Source organism: Pholcus phalangioides, unplaced genomic scaffold (genome assembly GCF_987345545.1).
Source record: "Pholcus phalangioides strain wild (caught in Gottingen) unplaced genomic scaffold, Ppha-v1.0 ptg000030l_1, whole genome shotgun sequence".
Lineage (NCBI taxonomy): Eukaryota > Metazoa > Arthropoda > Arachnida > Araneae > Pholcidae > Pholcus > Pholcus phalangioides.
This window is the reverse complement of record NW_028301620.1, coordinates 7,220,870-7,238,241: the sequence shown is the minus strand read 5'-3', so window position 1 is coordinate 7,238,241 and position 17,372 is coordinate 7,220,870.

Here is a 17,372-nt window from a genome sequence, read left to right as displayed (position 1 = left end):
CTTTCCACCTCCATCTTTGAGGGTTGCTCCGACCATAATATCCCAGTCATTAACTTTTCCCTCCGCCACTCTATCCCATCCTACAAACTCGCCCCTAAACGTAATTTCAACAAGGCAAATTATCCACTTATGCAAAATATTTTTCGCTCTCACTTCAATGATTTCTTATCCATATCCTCTTCTAACAATATCCACACCCTCTGGACCTCTTTTAAATGTATTATAGACAAATGCTTAACTACAGTTCCAATTAAAAATGTTTCTCCTAAGTCTTTTTTTAATCCATGGATCACCAGAGATATTATTCATTTAAAGAGGAAAATCCGCCGAATCGCCTTCAAATATAAAACTAACAAATCCAATTCACTCAAATCCATAATTTCAGCCTCCACCCGAGACCTCAGAAACCTCATTTCCGTCCAAAAGTCCAGATACCTCTCTCATTCTCTACCCCATTACTTAAAAACCAATCCAACAAAATTCTGGAGTTATCTTAGACCTAAATCTGTTGGTCCCACTTCCCTGAGAAGTTCAAATAAATATACATTTTCTCCTTCAGAGATGGCTACCGAATTCAATTTAGCTTTCTGCTCGGTTTTCTCAATAGACCCCTCTCCTCCCCAATACTCTTTTTTTGATTCTATCCACAACTCACCCCCTATATCCTTCTCCAAACAAGGTATCCTAAAACTTTTGAAAAAACTGAAACCCCATTCTGTTGGCCCTGACGACATCCCAAATTCTATTCTTAAATTCTGTGCTGATGAAGTCGCCGACTATCTTTTAATCCTGTTCAATGTTTCACTAAATTCTGCTACCCTCCCGAACGACTGGAAAATCAATAAAATTATTCCTATCCACAAAACGGGTTCACTTTCCAATCCCCTTAACTTCAGGCCAATAGCAATCACTTCCTCCTGCTGTAAAATCTTCGAGCATATTGTAGCAAAAGAAATCCGTATCCACTTAGACTCCATCAGCTTCTTTTTCCCCAACCAACACGGCTTTAGACAATCTCTCTCTACTACCTCTCAACTGGCCCTCTTCATCCACGACCTCTCTGAAGCCATTGATAAAAACCTACAAACTGATGTCGTATTCCTAGATTTCTCTAAAGCCTTTGATAAAGTTCCCCACGATAAACTTCTTCTCAAACTCTCCCGCCTTGGCCTTAACGTTCAATTACTTAATTGGGTGGAGGCTTTCCTAAAACACCGTAAACAGTTTGTTCATTTTAATGATCATAACTCGTCATCCGCCTCCGTAAAGTCTGGGACCCCTCAAGGATCGGTCCTCTCCCCGTTACTTTTCCTAATTTATATCAATGACCTTCCTCAATCCCTCAACTGCACCACTAGACTTTTTGCTGATGACTGTGTAATTTACCGTATCATTCTCCATCAATCTGATCAAGAACTTCTCCAACATAACCTGGCTTCCATCGCCGACTGGTGTTCCGTATGGCAAATGCCAATGAATATCTCAAAAACGGTTCACATGAAAGTTACCCGTAAACTTCTTCCTCTTGAATACTCCTACTCCATCAATCATTTACCGTTATCCCAAGTTTCACATATCAAATACCTTGGTGTCATTATTTCAGCCGACCTACGTTGGAACAAACACATCGACTACATTTACCAGAAGTGTCTTAACAAACTTTTCTTCCTCCGCCGCAATCTTAAACACTCTACTCGGGATATCAGACTTCTCTGTTACCAAACTTATATATCCCCCGTCCTCTCCTACGCCGCTGAAATCTGGGACCCTTACACCTCCAGTAATATAGACAAACTTGAATCTATTCAAAATAAATCCGCCCGATTTGTTCACGACTGCTGGTCATCTTTCATTTCTGTGTCCGAACTTAAAAATGAACTTCATCTCCTCCCTCTCTCTACTCTTCGTTTCATCTCTCGATTAACATTGCTTTATAAAATTTTCCATGGTCAGTTCAACATGGATACTTCTGGTATCTTAGCCAAACCATCCTACATCTCTAGAAGACTCGACCATTCCCTTAAAATAAAACCTATTTTTGCTTCCACTGACTGCTTTAAATACAGCTTCTTTCCTCATACCATTGGTGAATGGAACAAACTCCCAAGCTCTATTGTTGAATCTCCCTCTATCACTAGTTTTTTATCCAACATCAAACAATATCTTTGTCATTCTCAATCGCATCCTCTTGTATAGGCCCAAGGGCCAACAATATTGTATAAATAAATAAATCAGAACATCGAACGGAGGAAAGAGTTAATTTTGAGTTTTCCGTGTTAATTCGTGTGATTTTCATAGAGTTAGAGAACCGTAGCAGTTAAGAAGCAAAGGCAAAGTTCATGGCAAACAAGAAAAGTTCACCGGACAAGGATAAACCTGCCGAAAACCCAAACCCTTACTCGAACGATTACAATAATATCCTACAGCTGCGAACGCTGGCGAATATGTCGGATAGCAGCGCCTTGACGAGGTCCCAGCTCGTCCACATCTACCAACAGTCTCCGGTTGCGCTCACCAGAAGCAGCAACGTCGTCAACCTTCTGTCGAAGATGGGTGATGTGACCGACTCGCACAAGCTGGACGAGGCAAGCGCCAAGCCGCGTAAGAATTCCAAAACCACCACTCGTGCTGCTGCTGCAGGTAGCCCTCCAAAAAAAAGCGTCGTGAAAATCGAATCGGACCTGAAAATCGCGAAACGTAAGACATCTAAGAGTGACACAAAGGCCACTTCTGCTGCTGTTGAAGCTCCAAAGAAAACGTCAGCCAAACAGACCGCGACCTCCACTAAGAAGGAGACACTCAAACCAATGGAGGCAATGGACGACCGATCGGACCAGGAAATCAGATCGCGCAAAAAGCTTCTTAAAGCTACTACGAAACCCGTCGCTAAAGTTAGCCCTCCGAAGGTGAAGAAAACCACCAAGAAACAAAACAAAGATCTTCCGAAGAATTTGGTGGGCTCTGAAGACTCTGAAAATACCAGCAAACACAAGAAGCCCGTGAGTCTGGCATCTTCCACCACTGCAGCTATGGCTCCTAAAGAGAAGAAGACCACCGCCAAAAAGCAGGTCCTGGTGCCGAACGAAGAAAGTGAAGTGGACTATAAAAACCCTACTCGTAAGGAGCCCGCGTGCACAGAAAGGGTCGCCGCCAAAGTCAGCACGACCAAAAAGGCGACGACGAAGACCACCGCCACCAAGAAAAAACCCGTCGCACCAAAACGTAGATTGGAAGATTCCGACTAAAGCGACCAGGACTCGCAGGGCAAGTACAAGGCGGTCGCCAACATTGCACTTGCAGTTGACAGTTGACATGATTAAAGCAAGGAAAACACAGAAATCCAAGAAAAGAAAATATCAGGGATCTCAATCTGAAGGATGTTGCTATTTCATGTTCCGTTCGCGTAATGCACAATCATCAAAAGATAAAAATTTGCTTGAACTGAATCTAGTCATTATTGAATCTTTTCTCGTACTGTATGTACATAATTAGGCGGAACATATTTGTTAGAGGGGAAAATATGGGGTATTGGCCTTCTCTAAATACGGGAAATTACGGGACATTACCAATTGCCACCAAAAATAGAGAAAACTTGCTCATTCAAGACTGTTGCTAAAATCACAAAAAAAACTCGTCAATCGTGGAAAACGAAGCACCACTGCAAATTGCAATGAATTTAAAAAAAACATGAATATTCTTATTGATAGTCGTAATTATTGTAAATTAATTTCTGAGTGAGGAAGGTAATTTTAATCGTTGATTTGAAAAACAAAAAGTCAAGTTGGCTTCGTTGAACGAATACGTGAAAAACCGGGACATTTTTGCAAAAAAAATCGGGACGGTCAGAAAATTCAGATACAACCTATACATAATTGATTATGTATGGTCACCCTGTACATAATGAAAAAAAGTCAATAGCATAAGTTAGTTATTTCAAATAATTTCTTCTCCTTAACCATCATTCGTCAAAAACAGTGTTTCCTAAACCTTTATAAGTTCGCGGCCTCTTTGTACCTCATCGAAAAGTACAGGTCCCTCACCCTTATGCAGCAGCGAGACCCGTTCTACTTATCGAATTTGAACAAAAATTTCTTGAATGAGATCTCTGGAACCCCCCCCCCCCATCACGGGCGCAGGCATGGATCCAGAAGTTGAATGATCATCCCTCTCCCAAGAGGGATCAAATGTGGAAAATAGATCTGTGTAAAGTACGGGACGATCCAACGAACCTACACAGTTAATCGATCCTCTCGACGATAGACATAAAATACGGTCTTATTTTTAGTCCATGCTCCCGAAACATCAGCCTAGATCGACGCCTACAATGGGCTAGAGTTTCGTAAGCTTTCTTTTTATGGGGGGGGGGGGTTGTTTATGCACGGCCGTCTCAACATCATGGGTCTCCTGGGAAAGAAATATTCTGTACTCCTCCTATCCTTAGCTGGAAATAACAGCTTACGTACAATATTAACATACATTCGGAAATCACAGTATCAGATCTAATCGTGTAGGCCAGGTCCCCTTTGGGTACCATGTATATATCACCCAGGGTCATGCCCACATGAACTCCCGGGTTAAGATAGCCCTGATTTTATAGACGGCTCTGCTAGATGCCTGAAGTAGTCATATTTTTTCTCATCATATTTCAGTTAAAAAAAATATTTCTTCACAGTTTCTTACCTAAATTTGATGGAATGTTGTACTCCTAAATGAAATTTGGGGAAATAAAATTTGATTTTGATGTGTGTGTGTGCTCTTATTGGCGAACCCTATTGAAAACCACGAGAATGATAAATGTCGAGTTGCCGGGGTAGTGGAGTTATCCTCGTGTCGAGGTATCGAGAGGTCGCGCAGCATTTGCATTCCTCAGCTGAGATAATTAGACAATGTGACTTCGTCTTAGCGTAAAGTCATTAAACGCACCTCGTTCTGTTCGAGAACTTTCTACGCATAATATGGAAATTAATTCGAATTTAAGTTTCTCGTCACGAGTCAAAAACAAAGGAGTGCGATTAATTTCCCAGACATCGATTGTGACAAAGCTGTATTGTCTATTCTCGTTCCCACACAAATTCGCTCGTAAATGGAGTCGAATAAAAACTTGATATGATCGATCGAACAGGTTGCCATTAATGAGAGAAAGCGACATGAAAATTCATTAAAGCTCAATTGTCTCTGGTGTCCACTTACACAAGATATTATCTGTAAAAGAGTCTGGTATCGTCACACACAGGAAGCAGATAAATAGGAGCCCAATAATAACAAGTTTACGGAAAATTCACCGACAACACAAAATTCACCTATATACAAATTCACCTTTAGGAAAATTCACCGACCAACAATTCATCGGCAGAAAATTCACGGACAACATTTCGACGTGAGTCAGTGAGCTAGTAACCACGAAGCAACATACCAGGCGACCAACTGCATATATCATCAAAATAAATAAAGCATCCAGGGGATTTTTGGGATCGGGTCTTGGGGGGTCTGGGTCGGGGCCCCCATGGCCGCAGCTCGGGGTTTGTGGGCCCCCCCCCGGGGCTGGCTGGCTGGGCGGGGGAGCTGCTGCTGCTGCCGCCGCCTTAGAAGGAATAAAACCCTGAAGAGACAAGGCTTCCCACTTGCAGCTGGGACCTTAGACAGAGAGTCGGGGGTGTCGGTTGTTCTCCGGTGGGCGGCCCGGCCCGGCACCCCTGATTCTCTCCAACACGATCCAACCTACACGGGTAAAAGGCTTATATCCCGGGAGGGACAGAGCTGGGGTCGTGTCTGGTCTGACAGTGAGCTAGTAAGACAGCGAGGAATGACCGAGTGAGTGAATCAAGTGAATAATGCAGTAGTTATAATGGGTAAGTGTGACAGAGTGGTTAGAGAGTTAGTGAATGAGTAAACTGCAAACTAGTGAGTGAGCGTATAACAGAGTGAGTGGCCTTGAGATAGAGTGAGTGACTTAGTGAGCGAGTGTGACCCAGTGGTAGACTGACGGATCTAGTGAGTGAGAGAGTGACCTTGTGAGTAAGTGCGTGACAGAGTGAGCGACCTTGTCAGTAAGTGAATGACCTAGTAATTGAGTTCACGCATGTGACAGAGTGAGTGATTTAGTCAGGGAGTGACAGAGTGAGTGACCTGGTGATTGACTGAGTGTGACAGAGTGAGTGATTTAGTCAGGGAGTGACAGAGTGAGTGACCTGGTGATTGACTGAGTGTGACAGAGTGAGTGACCTGGTGATTGACTGAGTGTGACAGAGTGAGTAGCCTGGTGAGTTAGTGATGGAGTGAGTGACCTAGTTAAGGAGTAACAGAGTGAGCGACCTGATGAGTTAATGATAGAATGAGCGGCCAAGTCAAGAAGCAACGGAGTAAGTGATCTAGCTAGTGAGTGAGTGACAAGTTAGTGACCGGCCTACTGAGAGAGCGATCGAGTGACACAGTGAGGGACATTGTGAGTGACCTAAGAAGAGTAAATGAGCGACATTGTGAGTGACCTGGTGAGCAAGTGAGTGACCTATGTAGTAAGCGATATAGGGAGCAACCGTGTGAGTGAGTGATATAATGAGCGACCCAGTGAGTGAATGATAGAATGATCTATCTAGTGATTGACTGAATGAACTTGTGAGTGAGTGAGCGAGAGCGAGCTAGTTCTAGTGGCAGGCGAGTTTCGCTCATTCATGCACTCATCGTTCATTTGCTAACGTGATCATTCTATAGCCCCGTTCACATGTGCAATAAAACATCCCGGAAAGTTCCCGGTAAAGGGAATTTTCGCTACAAACCATTCACATGACGTTTAGTTTATGACGGTAATCCCCCCTCTTCTTTCAGGAAGTCGTCACTGGTTACGTGGGTTGAACGGAAGTGGTTGATTCAAGATGACTGACGAAGGAGCTTACAGTAGTTTTCGCGGCGCAAAGGATTATGGGAGAGAAGGTCGGTGTCGACCACCAATCCACCCCAAGAAAGCGTAGCCGGTCAATTTGTCGCACTCAACTTGTCGCGCTCAACTCGTCGCGCCTTAATTTGTCGCGGTACAAATTCGTCGCAGTGCCAATTCGTTGCGGCACAAGTTTGTCGCAGCTCCAATTCGTAGCTGTACAAGTTTGCCGCCGTGTCAATTCGTCGTGACGTCAATTTATATATTACAGCGCGGAATCAATTCGCGCGCGCGCGTCGAACCGTCGATTCTTCACTGTACATGTTCCACGCAAGCTTGTATGTAGAAAATTGTCTTACACGTGAAATAAACACATGAACAAAAGTGTACACGCAGTTAACTGAAAATAATTAATTTTTGTCAATGCGGAAAGGTCATCGAAATTAACATTTACATAATCAATTACATTTAAAAGTTTAACTGCATATAAAAATTTAATTATTTGAAAATTCAGTTATAAAAACTTGAAATGTTATTTAATTCATTTTTGCTGTGATAAAATTTCAATATCATGTGGAAAAATTTCGGTTTGTATGATATTCCCCAAATTACAGTGAGAATATCTTTAACGGTAAATTTCTATCTGCCCCATGGGCTCGAGTGTTTCTTCCCCCCCCCCCCTCCCGAGAGTCACCAACATTTACCGTTACAGTATCTCCATAAGAACCTAAAATATTTAATTAATTAATAATTCAATTAAATTAATATTTAATTTCCACCGTATAAGCCGCACTTCCAGCTTTTGATGGGATTTCTCACAGAGAAGGGAGTTGGGTGCAGATCAAGGGTAGAAATGTACAGTGCTTATGAATGACGATTCGATGAAGTTTTCATATTGCCCACAGGATGAGCACCGACAAAGACCACGTAATCACCAATAAGAAAGACGACTATGGGTGAGTCGCATAGATATAATATAACCATTAATCTTATGTTTATAATCGGTCGCATATCTTTGGCTGGCTTGTTTGAATATATTCACATAGTTTTCATTAGCGTCTATGTTTTTGGTACAAGATTGGTGTGCTTGGTCTACATATATCTGTTGGCAAAAACATGGAACATTGCAAAACCGAACGTGGAAATGATATGTTGGTTTGCGTGTGTGTTTAAAAGTTTTTCCCCCATAATTCATGTTCCGAAATTAGAAAAACGCTTAACGCAATTGAAAATGAATTAGCCTATTATTAATTTTCTTTGTTTGAGTTTTTTGTTGTGTCATAAAATAGAGATATAGATTATACGGATGACAAAAAATAATGTAGTACTTTTTAAATTAAGTTGTTTGAATTCAATTTAAATTGCAATTAACTGAAATCTCCTAAAAATTTAAAATAGCATCACTTGTTATCACTTTATTAATCATCATCTGACTTTTCAATGCGATATTCACGTTAGATAGGTGTTTAAATAAAATGTTACTCAAACTGAAAATAAATAAAGGTTTAGATATCGTGGAGTGTTTATATGTACGATACGGATTGTTTTTAAAATTAAAATTATCCTAATAAATGTAGGCTATAATCATGGCCCCCACAAGGGGTGGGCTGACAAGGCTCCAGCCCTGGGGCCCGGGAGGATTTTAATCATTTTTTTGTTTTTTCACGCTATAAATTCATCATAAAGGGGGCCTCATAAAAGTCTGGTCCGGGGGCCCGTAAAAGATCCCAGCCTAGGGGCCCTGCTTCAGGATGTGAGGGCCATGGCTATAATCAGTGGCGGATTTATAGTTTTCCCACCTGTGGGCTATTCAAACCTTGCCTCCCTTCTTCCTTTCTAATTCATGTTCTTGTGATCACCATTTATTCAATTTTGGTTACGCCCTTTCACTTGAACTTGTCATCTTGGGATAAAGAACGCATACCCCCTCCCCACCCAGGAAATATACCACTGAATATAATCTTACATTGTCTGTTAATGTTAATTCACTCGTAATGTAAGAAGAAATTTTTACTAATTGTTGACTGGAGCCGTATGAATGTCATGTACATGAAGTTACAAAGACTGGGCTAATTAAAAGTCTGATTTCATTCTTTTTACTTGAGAATTGTTTTTTAGAGTTGAAAAAAAAAAAAATCAATAATCGATTGGCATTTGCAGTTGTGTCAGAAGTAGTAAATTGTCTATGGCGATAGACCTGAGTAGTGCTCGGTTTGAAAAAAAAAAGTTGTGTCAGAGACAGGGATGCTGCTGGTGCCCAGGGTACTTTATGGAATGGGTATGAGCACGCACAGAAATGATTCAGAAATCAAAATTTCATACTTCAAGATCAAGACAAGAACCCACAAATTCCAAATACTTCCGGCATCCTTGGCCAGTCAAAGGTGCCGACATGAAGGAAACATTGAGGAAGGAGGGATGGGGGGGCTGAAAATCGCCATTCATTCCGTATATAAGGGACTCAAACCCGTACTCAGGAAGTGAAATCGTTCATTGCATTGAATATTTAGGAGTTATTGGAGTGGGAGGGGGGCTAAAATGGCATCAGCCCCCAGTTTCTGGTGCCTATGGTCGGAGTGTTTGAATATTATTTCGGTGTGATAATACAAAGTGATTTGAAATGTACATTGCATTGCAAAAAAATAATTTCAAAATAAGACTTTTCGCAGCTGTTACACATAAAACTTAGATACATTGTCGATAAAAAAAACTCCTTAAAGATATATTCTCTGCATGGACACATTTAATAGTGAATTACGGAAATCGTGCTGGTGGGGGGGGGGGGCACATTGTTCGCAATTTATTATCTCGATGTGCACCCCCAACGCCCCCTCGCTGCAAGAAATGGAAATCCCTACAGAAAGCGGGAAGCGCGACCTATACGATGGAAACTAGATTTTAAAAATTTATTGGGTCCCAATTTATTTCTTGGTGTACGTTCCATTGTCCCTCGATGACCTTAATGAATAGTTCCCTTTAATTGTTAAAAATTAAAACAGAGATGGGAAGGGGAAGCATTTCCAATAAATGAGAAAAAAAAATTAGTTCCATTTTTTACGCCTAAAGTAACTACCCTATTTATAAGATCACAACAAACATTTGAATTTTAATTTACTCGAATTTGTCGCGACGAAATGACTTCGCTACAACTTTGTACAGCGACGATATGAGTCTGCGACAAATTTGCACCGCGACGAGTTTGTAGCACGACGAATTGACGCTGCGACAAATTGAACGCGACGAATTGTCCTAGACCCCCCAAGAAAGATGGGATTTTATTGTGACGAGCTTTTCTCCCACCTTTTTTACGAAGGGAAAAAAAGTTTCCATGCCGGTAATTATCACCAAAGCGACCCACAATCTTGCTCATGTGAACGAGGCTATTCACTCATTTCCAACTGATGTCGGTGAATTTTCCCAGCAATGAATTTTCCTTATTGAAGTCATTTCAGAATTGTTAAAAGTAATAATTCATGAAAAAATTAAGATCACTGACGAAAGAAATAATTTAACAATTAATGAAAAAAATAATTCGAGAACTGTCGGGAAAATTTTCAGAATTAATAAAAGAAAGAATTCAAAATGAAAAAATAATCTCAGAGTAAGTATAATAGTATTTTCATTAATTAGGACAGGAGTTCATAAAGTAAAGCTTCTCGCGGAACCCTTGATAGTTATAAAGTGGTTCCGCGGAACCCCTGGTGATAATGAGTTGATTCTGCGGAACTCAAACAAATTTTTGAATATTTATTCAAGAAAAGTTTCCCCGTACTGCGTCAATTCAAATGAAGTGTTCTAAGATGGGTTTTTTCTCCCCCTTTGTCTTTGAAAAATAGGAATTTTCAATATTTTGTAGAGTGATAAACGAGAACTCTCGGTACTTTTCTTTAACGTATGGGCCTGACCCGGAAGCCTCGGATGTATAGATAGATGGATAGAACCGCTCACAACCCCGGACTAATGCGAAGCACCTCACTTCCGTTCCCTCTAAAGAGGCAGAGTTGTGCCGGAAAAGTTAGCAAAGATTTACTCCAAAGGTGGAGTACAAAAGGTGGAGTACTTACACTTAAATGTGACTCCCCTTGCCCCGTGCTCGCAAGTTTCGAATAACTCGCGTCGTTCTCCCCATGAAGACAGCCATCAACTCGATGCCATCAACCTACAAGCCATTTGACTAAAATGGATAGCTGAAGCCAACGACTAGGGAGAAAAATTGCACGTGCGCCCAGTGGCACATAAGGGCCGGAGACCGCAGCCAAAGATTTCGAAAGAAGTGTGGGAAAGACTTGTGGGCAAGAAAGAAGAAGAAGAAATTGACATGTTGAAGTGGGAGAGATTTGAGAATGGTCTAAATACACAATCTATACAAAATATATATACACAGCGCCTCCGCTGTGGCGGAAAACGAAGAAACAAAGCCTCCGTCCACAGTGCTAGGCAGTTTTGTTTCCCTTTCCTTTTACAGAATATGCGATATATACGCACACAGAATACACACAGAGCTTCCACTGCGAAGGGAATAATCAAACAGAGCCTCCGTTGAATGAATGAACGCCAAAGCTTTGCCACTGGACTTATCCCGTTGCCGAGATCTCTTCCAGCCAAGCTTCGTGGCATATGTATAGCCACGAAGCTTCCTCGGATGTATAGGAGTGTCCCGTGACTATTTGAGATCCGGTAAAAAAAAATGATTTTCAAGAGAAAGTACGTGAACTGGTTGGCTGTAAATTTCAACCAGATAGAGGCACCCGAACAACACTTGCCCGGGGATGTCCATGATGCTCTCAAGATAGCCCTAAAGTCAACGCTTCACGAGGTTGGAGTCCTGTGAGCCTATTGGAAGGCATATTTACGAATCAAGATAATTTAGATTTGATTGCAACCGTCACCAGAAGAAAAGCATGCGTACAGAACTCTATCCGTAGAACTCTGACTGAAATAATCATGATGCGAATCACAGGGTGTTCATCTGAGTTGTCGGTGAGTATGTTCCGAGTATACGCAATCAAGCATGACTCAATGGTTTAAGTGAGCACCACGATACCCCACATGGGTAGGTCTGGCAGGGCTGGAGCACGTAGGCCCGGGACAATAATGTATTTTTTTACACTGCAAATTAACTATAGGGGCCCACTAAAGATCTCAGTCTAGGGAACCTGGATCCATGTTTTGGGAGCCATAGTAAGCACCGAGATGCTCGCGGGAAAAGGAAAATTTTTATGCAATTTTATTCCTGTACAGAAAATGTGTCCTCTTTTTTTGTCCCAGATAGTGAACATTACCGTTATTTCAAATGCACAGACCTGTTGTTCCTCTGCTAACATAGTTTTGATATCTCGATATATGTGCGTTATAACAAAGCAGCACGAAACATTTTCTGCACAAGAAAGCCTATACTCTGCATAAATTTAATCACCATGAAAATTGGTGATGTATTGGTCAATTTTACTTAAAATTATTTATTGTAAATATAATTTACCTTTAATGAATATCAACTGTTAAAATTTTAAACCAAGTGTATATTTCGGATTGTTTATTATTATCATATGATATTGAATTTTTCCTATATTGTACATCAATCAGTAAGCAGTCATCAACTTAATCGAAGAATAATAAGTTTTATTTAATAGGTGACAGAAGAGATTTCACTTCATTGATGTTTCTCACATGCAATATAATACAAGGTGGGCAGAAGTCCGTGTGTGGAAGCTTTTGAAAATTCATAAAAACCGGAAAAGTAACCGAAATAAAAATTTTGCAGGGTTAGCATCGCTAGGTCACGGGAATTTTTCTAAGACGGGAAAAAAAATTTACTCAAAAACCGCCCATAGGTGGCGCTGACGCACACAAGTCAAAGAAAAGGTACGCAAATAACGAACAGAATGCCTCCAAATCGTTTATTACAGCAGTATGCGTTCTGCATGTCCACCACCACAGGGAACAACACATTGCAGGTGAGTCACAAATCCAGCAACGGCAGAGTGCAGCAGGACGCCTCTCGGCGGATCGCCTCTTTCACTTCCGACAGATTGGATGGACCGGATCGATATACCCGGGATTTCAAATATCTCCATAACCAGAAGTCTGCTGGTGTCAAATCTGGAGACCGAGGAGGGCATAGGAACCTGCAACGCCTGCTAATGATTTTGTCTTCCCCTAACGTCTGTATCAGGAATGCCTTGACCGTAGTAGCAGCAGTGTGACTAGTTGCTCCATCTTGCACCATCGTGACGGTAGAAAGCGCATCTCTTTTACACGAACAAAATGTTGGTGGGGCGATAATACAAAAACGCCAAGTGGGGCGAAAATTGCTGTAGTTAAGGGAGGCTGCTGACTCCACTCAGCGCTTCACGCTACTAATGCGTGTTATAAGGAACTGCAATGTGTTATCCCCTGTGGTGGTGGTCACGTATAATGCATACCGCTGTAATAAACAATTTGGAGGCATTCTGTTCGTTATTTGCGTATCTTTTCTTCGACTTGTGTACGTCAGCACCACCTATCGGCAGTTTTTTTTAGGGGTTTTTTTTTCCTGTCAAAAAAATTGTCGTGCCCTAGCGACCCTGAAAACCGTGTTTTATTTCGGTAATTTTTCCGGTTTTTATTAATTTTTAAAGTTTCTACGGACTTTTTGTCCACCCTGTATATACTGTACTGAGTAGTTCTCAAACTTTTGTCCCCCCGACTCCTTTACCCAATTCGTGATTCATCTGTGGCTTTCCAGAACAGTTTGGCAGGTATCTTTCCTTGTAAAAGAACCACATCAAAGCATAAATAGGCACACTACAGCTCGCCGCGACGCCCCTGACAAAGGTTGGCGACACCCCTAAGAGCCGTGACGCACACTTTGAGAAACACTGCTGTACGTATACTTATTTTCAATGTATTCTAGACGGCATATTTTTAGTGATATAAAATTTTATTTCTACTCGTTCATTGGTTGCGGACAAAAGTAAGCCTTCTCGTGTGCGCATAGGGGCACTCTACGATAATGGAATCAGGTGCTATGATTAATAGCAGGTGCCACTTGGGCAAATGGCTCACTTTAACACTTGGAAATTCGAGTAATCGACGAGGGCCACACAATTCTAAAGCCTTAGGATTAGGTTCCCCGTCCCGAGGCAGATTTATGGTTTTGTCACCTGTGGGTTACACAAAATTTGTCACCCTTCACCCGTTCTAGTCTAGTTTCTTTTTACTTATTCGTTCAAATTAGCCGCACTGGACTATAGCTCGTTTTTGCAATTTATAATTTCCTGATGAAACAATGAATGACATTCTTGAATTTCTGGAGCTTCTGGTTCGAAAAACATGTAACGTTACTGTTTCTAAGTTGTTTAGTTATCCAAGAAATGTCTGATGTTTTTAAACAGACACTATCCCGTTAAAATTCTAAATAAGTAACAGCTTTATGCGAATATCAGTAAGAAGGAAATTTTCTTCTTTGAAAGCTCTAGGAATTTTTTAGGGATTCGTTGTATTTGATCATGTGTAACTCCAAAAAAAACTGTCACGGAATACCAGTTGGAAATCCAGCCGCTGTGGTGGTCGAGTGGTCATAGTGACGGACTCGCATCGCGAGCTCCCGGGTTCGAACCCCACCGTCGCCGCAGTGGTGGTCGGCTGAAGTTGGTTTTCTGTGGTTCCCAACTTCGAGGTGCGAATGCAAGCCGATCTCCCCATTAAAAAGTCTCGCCGCAGAGAGCAACAGGCCTACAACGGTAAAATCGTCAAACATTACACTTCACTTATAGTTCGAAAATATGTGGTAGATGGCAGCACTACACATAACAAGCATTACACAGAAACAAAACTTCCCGTCAGGAAAGTTTTCACTACACGTACACGCACATTCCAACATGTACCAATTCGTTCGAGGTTCCGCAGAGGAATATGGAGGAGGTGCTTGTCTGGTTTAGTAGTAGTAGTTGGAAATCCACGCATTAGGACACCCTGCTTGATAACGAGTAATAACCACGAGTTGAGTTGATTGCCCGCGAGTTTCGTAGAAAGTTTTAGTTTGGCCCACAATGGCTGTAAGGTTGAGACACCTGCAGTGCAGAAAAAGTTACATATAAACAAACATAATTGAACTGGGACATCTGCTGCCATCTATATAATAAAAAACAAAACTGTTATGATTCTTCTATTGAAATTATTGACCGGTTTTTCATTAATGTGCCGCATAAACAAACACATTATGATATGATATTAATAAATATTTTATGAGTAATAATATCTCTTAAATTGTTGTGTTTGCTTCGAAATTTTAACAGTTGCTATTTGAGTGTTATAAAGCAACATATTAATAAGAATTTGCAAAGTCCAGGTTCTCCTTGGCTATTAGTGATTCTAATCAAAAAATCCACACCAGATTAAAACGGTTTCTCGTCTGAATCTCCCTTCTTCCCAATTACAGCAAAAACTAGGCGAAGTTTTAATTGCTCGTTTTACTCATCATAGTGATTTTTATGGGTTGTTAATAAATGGAATAGCTTACCCCCGGAGGTAGTAAATTGTAACACAATTGACACGTTTAAAAAGAAATACGATAAACATGTTGGGGTAAATCGAGAAGCTATCCATTCTTAGAATAAGGCAACCATAAGTATTCTTTGTGGGCGTTGTATAATATTTTATCATGTGTATATATATTGTTTATAATTTGTGTTAATTGCATTTTTAATTGGGTTGCTGTATTTTTGAAATATATGACATCCATATTTTTATGGGCATCTTTTTCTCAGCCACCTCGTTGGGCAATTTGCTTGTTGTGGTGTTGTATTTGTATAATTTTATTGTACACAAACAACTGAAAGAATTTTGAGAGAAAAAAATTTTGGAGCAAATCAAACTATTTAATGGTGTAACCGTTATATCTAAACCATATTGTTATTCGTAAAATATTTATAAATATTAAACCAGATTTTTTTTTTCACTTTATGCAACGCATTTCAAGCATTTCCATCTTTACTTAAAAAAATGGGAGACAGATGGCAGCACGAACACAAAACAAGAACAACTCGACAACATAAAAACGTTAGGGTCACGCATGTACTCAAAGCACTCGTTCGAGCATGTGCCAATTAGTTAGAAATCGCGTAGAGCAGCGGTTCTCAACCGGTGCTTCGCGCAGCCCTTGGGGCTCCTTGTGCACTCTCCAGGGGCTCCGCGGACACTCGAGGAAAATAAAAAAAACAGTAAAATTATAAATTATAAATTATAAAACAGTAATTATAAATATTTTAAATAGTAAAAATAAATCAGTGAAGTACTTTGATGAATAATTAAAAAATTGGCCTATAGGGCTCCGCCATAGAATTTTTTTACTTAAAAGGGCTCCGCGCGCGAGTCAAAAAAGGTTGAGAACCAATGGCGTAGAGGAATGTGTACGAGGTGCATGTGCGGTTAAGTAGTAGTAGTGGATCCAAAAAATTTTAGTCATTTTTTTTATATTTCATAGATGCCAGCAGAGTTTTCAATGTAACGATTTATTGACGAACTGAGAGAAAGCGTTCAAGTAGAATTACCAGAAATTCTTAAACTTGGTCATAAAGATGAAAGCGCACGTTGCCTAGAATTGGCAACTTTACTTGTCTTCGAAATTATTTTTTGGCGATATCGCGTATCTTTTATAAAGTAAATACACTAGTTAGCATATATACTAGTTAGCACTAGTTGTATATATTGATACTTTCTTACAGGAATAACTTTCGCGGCTCGCATGGAACACCTTGGCGTGACACATTTGGCCCGTGCTACGGAGGTCAGTGGCGTATTTACAGAGGCGCTTAGCGGGCCATAGGCCAGAGTGGAAAGTTAACGTGCCAGTAAATATGAGGAATGAGTGACCAAAAAAGTTAGTAGAATGGGAGAAGGGGCGGCAAATTTGTGTGTGTAACCCTCAATAAATCCTTCAGCAAGGGACTAGGTCATTGAGTGATCAGAAGAGTGATTTAAAGCGTGAGTAAGTATGCGATTGAATGATCAAAATAGTGATCTACAGAGCGAGGGACCAGGTTAGTGAGTGACCTAGAGCGTGTGTAACAATGTGAATGATCAAAAGAGTGACATAGAGAGTGGGAAAGCACATGAATGACTAAAAGAGTGACCTATAGAGTGTGAAAGCATGTGAATGACCGGAAGAGTGATCTTGAGCGTTTGCAGACTTGTGAATGACCAAAAGAATGAGTAGAGCAGGAGTAAGAAAAATTGTGAACGATTAAAAGAGTGACCTAAAGTATGTGCAAGTGATCAAAAAGTGTGCAAGCATGTGTGTGACCAAAACAGTGGGTAAGCATGACATTGACTAAAAGTGTGACCTAGAGAGTATGAAAGCACATGAATGACCAAACAAGTGATCTAGAGCGTGTGCAAGTTTGTGAGCGACCAAAGAGTGACCTGGAGCATCACGCGCAAATGATCAAAAGAGTGTTACATATAAAGCAAGGAACCATCTCAGTGAGTGACCCAGAGCATGTGCAAGTGTGTGAGTGACAAA